The 8,226-nt window shown below is 34.7% G+C and overlaps 1 pseudogene; it reads left to right on the top strand.

The window, feature by feature from the left end:
- Positions 1-4,321, top strand: LOC148212162 (uncharacterized; annotated as a pseudogene).
- The last annotated feature ends 3,905 nt before the right edge of the window (positions 4,322-8,226 follow it).

The following is an 8,226-nucleotide window of genomic DNA, read 5'->3' on the forward strand; positions in this document are numbered from 1 at the left end:
ATGGACAAGGTTGGGTACCTTATGCTGGTAACACTATGGATACGACCCACTTTGTAACAGTTATAAACGACTCTATCCAGGTCGTTCATGTGGAGACATGTGATTTGAGGTATCCTATACAATGAGTTTGTATAAGACCGGACCGCAAAATAGTTAATCATTAGCTATAACACCTTTAGCCAATAGATTGATATTTCATAGAATGACCAAGTAACTCGATCTTAATCTTGATCAAGTTATGAACTCGTGCCTATAAAGGATCGTCATTTGAAATGGTTTGACCATAAGTAGTTTGTTCATTAGAGGATCAGTGATACTTAAGGTGAAAAAGGTAACTCAAGGGTAAAATGGTAATTTGACCTAGCTATAGTTATGAACACTCGTGAAGGATTGACTTACTGTTAATGGTCAATTTCCGTGGACACAAAATATTCTACACTGAGAAGAGTGCAACGTGTGTCTTTAGTGGAGTGACCAACAGTTAACAAATGTTGATTAATATAGTTAATGAGTTTAATCAATTAATATCGTATCATTGGAGCTTTTGATCTGTAGGTCCATTATGTCCCTTGCTAACTTACAACGGGTAAAACGAGGATTAAGTTTTTGAAAGAATTTGAAATGTTCAAAATATGGAATGTATATAATGTATATTGATACATTATATAAATATATATTAATTTTGGATAAAGATTCAAGATTAATACTATATATTATGAGAGAAATATTTGAATAAGATTCAAATAATAATTAATATGAATTGGATTCATATGAAAATTATAGGTTAAAATTAATGTGCATAAGATGTACATTAAAACTATAGGCAATACAAGGGAGATGCATCTGAATATGATTCAAATATATAGTTTTAATTAAATATGTGATATTTAATTAATTAATTATTAATTAGATTAATAATTATTAATTAAATAAAAAAATCAACACCCCTACACAATTGCAGGAGAGTAGTGACGTGGGGTAACTCCCCATGTCACTCTTTGTTAAATGCAAAAGGCGTTCTGCATTTGGTTGTTCTTCTTCCCCAACAAGAGAAAACAGAAGAATTCTCTTCCTCTTTCATTTTTCCCGCTACTCAATCAATTCTCTTTTGATTTGCACCAATTATATAGTTACCTAAGAATGAATGAACTATTAATTTTCTAGGTCAAGAATTCTCCAATCTCAACTGCCTCTCTCAAGCGCAAGCTAATTCTCCTTATCAATTAAGAAACTGATATCCCAATCTAGTTTCTATACAAGTAAAGACTTTATACTGAATAAATCTTTTAATGACCTCTAAAGTACTTCTAAATCTCTTGATATTAAAATCCCTTTAGTTATGCATCCCAATTCTAACTCTAAACTATCTCTCCCGAGCGTAAGATTTCAAGTCTAATATCAATCAATCTATGACCAGTTGATTAAAAGCATTAAGCATAAAGATAAAAAAAAAAATAGAGCATTCATAATCATTCAATCAAGAGAATCTAACAATCAATCCATAAAGTTGAATGGCTCCAATCTTTGCTGTGTACTCTTCTTTTGTCATGTTGACTCCGATTTTTCTTTGACTTTAATCCAATAATGTTTCGTTTCCTCCCAATTGTCCATTCCTGTAAAATGTATCTTATGTGCGTCAAACTATCATAAAGATACGAAAATCAACAAATAATTCAAATATAAATTTCATGAATTGTAGCTCACATAGTGCGCTATCAATATACCTAATATCAGGGGCGGATCCACGTAGGGACCAGGAGGGCACGTGTCCCCCCTGAAATTATTTTAAATATAATGTATTTCTTATATATAATAATCCTTAAAGAAAAAAATATATACAATAAACATGGATTACATTGTCCAGATATTCGTAACTCTCAACCATGTTTAGCCGTTAGAATAAACTAATTTTTTACTTTTCTATTTACATTGTTGATTTTTTTTCTTTTATAAATTTTAGAGTTAAATTCAAAGGACAAGTTTTTTGACAGAAAGTAAGAATATACAATTGACAAGTAAGCTTCCAATTTCTTTTAGACTTTTAGTTTTATTTCGTATGGTTGTTAAATTTATGTTTTAATTCTTGAATATTTTTCTATTAATATTTTTGTAGATTTAATTTGAATCAATATGAAGAAATATTATAAAAGAAAAACAACAATTGAGTCATCATCTCCAAAAAAGAAAAGTAATATTGATTCTGATAGGTTCCATGTAGAAGTTGATTTAGGAGAATTATCCGCAGATCCTGGTCTAAGACCTAAAATTTCTGATTATAATTGTAATATTCAAGATCAAGTTCGTAAAGCTTATTTACAAAAGAGTCGTTGTCAGCCACGAAATCATATTTTTTCATTCAAGAAATTTGGACAGAAGTCAAGACGATTTAATCGAGCTTGGTTCAACGAATATTCTAATTGGTTAGAATATAGTATTTCAAAGGATGTTGCATTTTGTTTATGTTGCTACTTATTCAGACCAGAAGTTGGTGAACAATCAGGAGGTGATTGTTTTATTGGTGAAAGATATTCTAATTGGAAGAAAAAAGAGAAATTGCAAACTCATGTTGGTGGTCCTAATAGTGCACATAATCAAACTTTGGTTAAATGTGAGGCTCTTTTGAAACAAAGGCAACATATTGAGACGTTTTTTAATAGGATTTCAGATCAAGCACGAGGTGAATATCGAAGTTGATTAGGTGCATCAATTGATTGTATTAAGTTTTTATTACGACAAGGGCTTCCATTTCGTGGACATGATGAGACACATGATTCAAAAAATCAAGGTAACATTTCTTGAAATTTTGCAATGGCCATGTGACCACAAGGATATTGTGGCTGTGACTTTGAAAAATGCGCCAGACAATTTGAAATTGATTGCACCAGATATTCAAAAAGATATTGTGAATTGTATTGCAGTAGAAATTGTGAAGGCAGTTATAAGAGATATAGGTGATAAGTTATTTTATATTTTGATTGATGGATCCAAAGATATATCTTCAAAGGAGCAAATGTCAGTTGTATTGCGATATGTGGATAAAGGTCATGTGATTGAACGATTGGTTGGAATTATACATGTCGCCAATACAAATTCTCTATCACTTAAGCTCTATCACTTAAGGAAGCTATTGATGAATTTTTTTCTCAACATGGATTAAGTATTGCTAGTTTGCAAGGACAGGGATATGATGGAGCAACTAATATGCAATGTGAGTTTAATGGATTGAAAGTACTTATTTTGAAAGAAAATGAATGTGCTTTTTACATTCATTGCTTTTCTCATCAGCTTCAATTAGCTCTTATAGCTACTGCAAAAAATCATGTGGAAATTGCTTGTTTTTTTTATTGTTACAAATGTAGTGAATGTTATTGGGGCATCGGCAAAACGTCGTGATATTCTAAGAGAAAAGCATAGTATGACAATGTTTGAAGCTTTGGATAATGGTGAAATATCAAGTGGCCGATGATTAAATCATGAGACAATGATTAAACGACCAGGAGATACACGGTGGGGATCACATTACGGTGCTTTATTGAGTATCATGACAATGTTTTCATTAGTAGTTCATGTACTTGAGACAATTGTAGAAGGTGGATTAAATTCAGAACAGAAATATGAAGCAGGGATTTTAATAAGTTCAATCCAATGATTCGACTTTGTTTTTCATATGCATTTTATGAAAATCATCTTAGGAATCACAAATGATTTGTCTCAAGCATTGCAAAGAAAAGATCAGGACATTGTGAATGCCATGAATTTAGTCAGAATTTGTAAAGAAAAATTGCAAACATTGAGGGAGTCTGGTTGGAATTCATTGCTAGATCAAGTTTCTACTTTTTATGATAAACATAATATTCAAGTTCTTAAAGATGGATGATATGTTCTTGATTCAAGGACGACAAGGATGAAAATCTCAACCAATTACCAATATGCATCATTATCGTGTCGAAGTTTTCTATACATGTTTGAATCCGAGTGATTCATTTGTTGCTTTTGATGGACAAAAACTTAATCGTCTTGCTCAATTTTATCCAAGAGATTTTGTAGCTATTGAACTCTTTGTGCTTGATGATCAACTTCAAAATTACATTATTGATGTGCACTCAAATATTGAGTTTCGTGATCTAAGAAGCATCAGTGATCTTGCAATAAAAATGGCAATGACAAATAGGGATAAGGTATATCCATTAGTTTATCGATTCTCACATTGACATTGATTTTACGTGTTGCAACAACTACTGTAGAGAGAACGTTTTCTGCCATGAATATTGTGAAGACTCGATTGCGTAAATCGAATGAGAGATCAATAGATGAGCGATAGTCTCATAGCATATGTTGAGAAAGATTTATTTGATAAGTTAGATAACAACGTTATCATGAATCGATTTCAGAATAAAAAGTCGTAAAGGACAGCTGTAATGTTATTCAATTAGTTCATTATTGTCGCAACGTCATCACGATGCGGAGCGGCCAACGTCATCCCCTGAAGGGTCTCTTTCGAGATTGGGGTTTGGAGTCGCCACCAATCATATATGAGGTGTGATTGGTCACCTATTTTAAAAACTTGGTCTACGAAAAACAGATTTTAGGTTCAGGAGTCAGTTGAGCGTAGGGAAGGTGTTAGCACCCTACGACGCCCGTTCGAAAATCTCTCAGCAAAAAATCTCTTTTTAAAAATAAATAAATAAATAAGAAAATAAAATTCATTAGAAGACATGAAACAAAAGAAGAGTAAATTTTATTAAACGCTTTTCTAAAAAAAAACCTTCTAAACTTTGATTGGAAATTTTAAAGAATCTAATTTATTTTTTAAACAAGATTTAGTCTATAAGAACTCTTATTATTTTTTTTAACTTACAAAACTTTAATGCAAAATCTTTTATTTAAGTGAGATTAACTTTTTGTTTACTTTATTTAAAAATTATTTTATTTTACTTTAAGAAAAATTATTTACATTATTTTTCAAAACTTATTTTAAAAAGTTTATTTTCTTTGAAAGGAAAATTTTGGTTTCTTTTGTTAAAAAGATTTTTTATTATTATTATTAAAAGAAGTGTAGGGGGTATACTGTGCAGAGATTTTTACCACTAGGCTTTTGCCTGAAACTAATATCGTTCGTGTCGCCTGAGCTAGTGGGTGTTAGAGTGGGTCGTTGGACTCTTCTTTGTCGTCGGTCTATCATCAGAGGATGGTCTCAAGGCAGCAATGGAGGGTGTGAGGTGTGCACCGGAGTCTTGCTGTGTTTGGTTCTATTGCACCGCCTTTAGAGACTAAGGGAACGAAAAAAATAAAAAATAAAAATTTTTCTTCACCCAAATCATTCTTCTGTTCTGTGTACTTGTCTCCTCCTCTTTATTCTGTCTTTCTAACTCTCTGCACTGTGTGCCCTCTGTTCCCTCTGTTGCCCCTCCTTAAATACCAGAAAAAAATGGTATTACTATGAGTCACGTAAAACCAGAGAAAAAGAGGGAATGAAAAGCGTAAGGAAAGATGTCATCTGTAGAACCTTGACCAATAAAAAATCAAAAGGGGGAAAAACGGTTAATATCAAAACAGTTAAAATAAAATCTTATTTTTTAATTTGTAATTTTATTAATAAAATCAAAATCTTTAAAACAAAATCTATTTTAATTTAAGTTAATTTAAACTTTATCTTAAAACTAATAATAAAGTAAATTTATGTTATTTTTTAATTAAAATAAAACTTAATAAAGTAAAACAAAATAATACAAATTATAATTAAAATTAAAATTAAAAGAAAAAAAAGATAAAGAAAAAGAAAAAGCCAGACCAAATATGGTGTCTACAGCTTGCCTCCCTTTGTGTATCATTACAAAACTAAAAGGGTAGACAAAGGCAAAAGACAAAGTATTTGGGAGGGCGAAAATTTTATTCAGACAAGGCAAGATAGAGATGGATCTCGCTTGACACTATGCAGGATCTCAACATGCAAAGGACCTGTACTTGACACAGGCTTCAACCTCGATCTTGGATCGGGTTCGATTTAACCGAATGATAAGATGTAATGGACCTGACTTTAAGACAGGTTTCAACCTCGACTTGGATCGGGTTCGATTTAGTCGAATGATACAATGCAAAGGACCTGGCTTTAACAACAGGCTTCGACCTCGACTTGGATCGAGTTTGATTTAACCGAATGAGAAAATGAAATGGACCTGGCTTTAACAACAGTCTTCGACCTCAACTTGGATCGGGTTCGATTTAACCGAATGATAAAATGCAATGAACATGGCTTTAACATAGGCTTCGACCTCGACTTGGATCGCGTTCGATTTAACCGAAGATAAAATGCAACGGACGTGGCTTTAACAATAGGCTTTGACCTCGACTTGGATTGGGTTCGATTTAACCAAATGATAAAATGCAACGGACCTGGCTTTAACACAGGCTTCAACCTCGACTTAGATCTGTAACGCCCCGCGTTACTCAGGTTAGCTTGCCTCGAGTTCCGGGAAATTTTTATAACAAAATAGATTTATTTATTTATTTATTTGTTTCATTTTATTTTGTTTGATTCATCAGTTATCTTTATTTAATTTAAGTGTGGTATCTCGGTTATTGTGTATTGCTACAGAATTAGTGGTGAATTAGTCGCGTGTAGTTATTTATCAAATTATGGTTTAGTACAGATTCCGTTATGTGACACTTGTTTTGGGCCATTGGGCCAATTGCGAAAATTATATTATTGACTTGTTTTAACAAGGAGGGGTTGGGTAAGTGGGCCTTAAACAAAAGGAAAAGAACCCAAGCCCAAAGGAGTTAAAAGTTTAAAACAAATAACCCTAGCCCTTGTTCTTTTTCCTCTTCTTCTTCCTCCCTTTCCCTCTCTTGTTGAAGCCGCCGGCCACCCCCCCCCCCCCACTCGGATTCTTCTTCTCTGGCGAGCAGCTCCGTTCAGGCGACGCGACGAACAACGGCGGCATCGGAGCAGCAGGTGCGGCGTCGGGACAGTAACACGACAACAGCAGCGTCGGGCTCGGGCAGCAGCAAGCGGCGGCGCTTGGTCTCGGGCAGCAGCAGGTGCAGCGGCGGCGCGTGATGGCTGTTCGCGGTGTTTTCCCTCGATCCGACAAACTCCAACGACTCGAATAGCTTAGATCCGGGAAGCCCGGTAATTTTCTTTGACCCACCCTTGTTCGAAGTTAGATTTGGATTACCCACACCTAAACGAAATCGATTTGGAATACCCACACCTAAGCGAAATTGTTTTGTAGTAACAGACATCAAATCGAAGCCGTTGGAGGTCGTTTTGGGCGTTTTTCGCTGCTGTAAAAAAACGTGGACAGCAGTGTTTGGGTGGTGTTAGGCGATTATCTTCATTTGTTCGAAGCCCGATTTACGCTACCCACCCCTTTGCAACCTAGATCTAATTTACCCACAACTACACGAAGTCGTTTTGCGGTAATGAGACCCTTTGAACCCTCTTAGAGTTGTTTTCGAAGGTTGAACAGTATATTTATATTGCTGTATTTTTCCGTTTTTGTGCTTAGGTGTGAGTTCGACGCAAACTTAAGGACGTGGTTGAGTAAGTAGCACCAGGGGGCGAGTGCGTGCATTATTTAGCGTTAACGGAATGGTTTTGATGCTGATTTTTAGTTAAAATAATTTAATTGTGCATGTAGGGATTGTTAGTTTTGATTTGTGAACTTCTAGTGATTTTGTTGCCGTCTTTCTATTATTGAACCCTTATGAGGAAACATGCTTTCTATTCTTATTGTTGGAGGTGACTAGTAGATTCTGAATTGTTGTGGTTAAAAGTAACTGGCTCATGACGTTTTGCAAACATGTTGTAAATGAAATGCTCGCGTTGTTAAACTGATAATTAGTTTATATTGTTTTAGTTGTGAGCTGTTGGGTGGTGACTTGTTTATTACAAAGAAAAGCATACTTGTGAACTGTGCAGTGAATTGGATTGTGGGAAATATACTTGTAGGTGGTCTTGGGAGGGCTAGTGGGAGTGGTGAAGGGTGAAGGGTGAAGGGACGGGTTGGCAGTCCGTTAAACTATGGGTGGTCTGATCCGAAAATACATATAAATCGCTTGGAGGTTCAAAGCCTTGAGTAGTTGCCTTGGGAATAAATGACAAGGCCGAACGTCAAGTTCTGTAAATGAGTATTGGGGTCTTGGGGATAAATGTTAAGGACCAATACGCTGGGAAGTCATCGGTACCTTGAGGATAAACGGCAAGGACCGGTGCACAGTTCA

Source organism: Momordica charantia (genome assembly GCF_013281855.1).
Source record: "Momordica charantia cultivar OHB3-1 chromosome 3 unlocalized genomic scaffold, Mcharantia_2.0 BLBB01000003.1, whole genome shotgun sequence".
Classification (NCBI taxonomy): domain Eukaryota; kingdom Viridiplantae; phylum Streptophyta; class Magnoliopsida; order Cucurbitales; family Cucurbitaceae; genus Momordica; species Momordica charantia.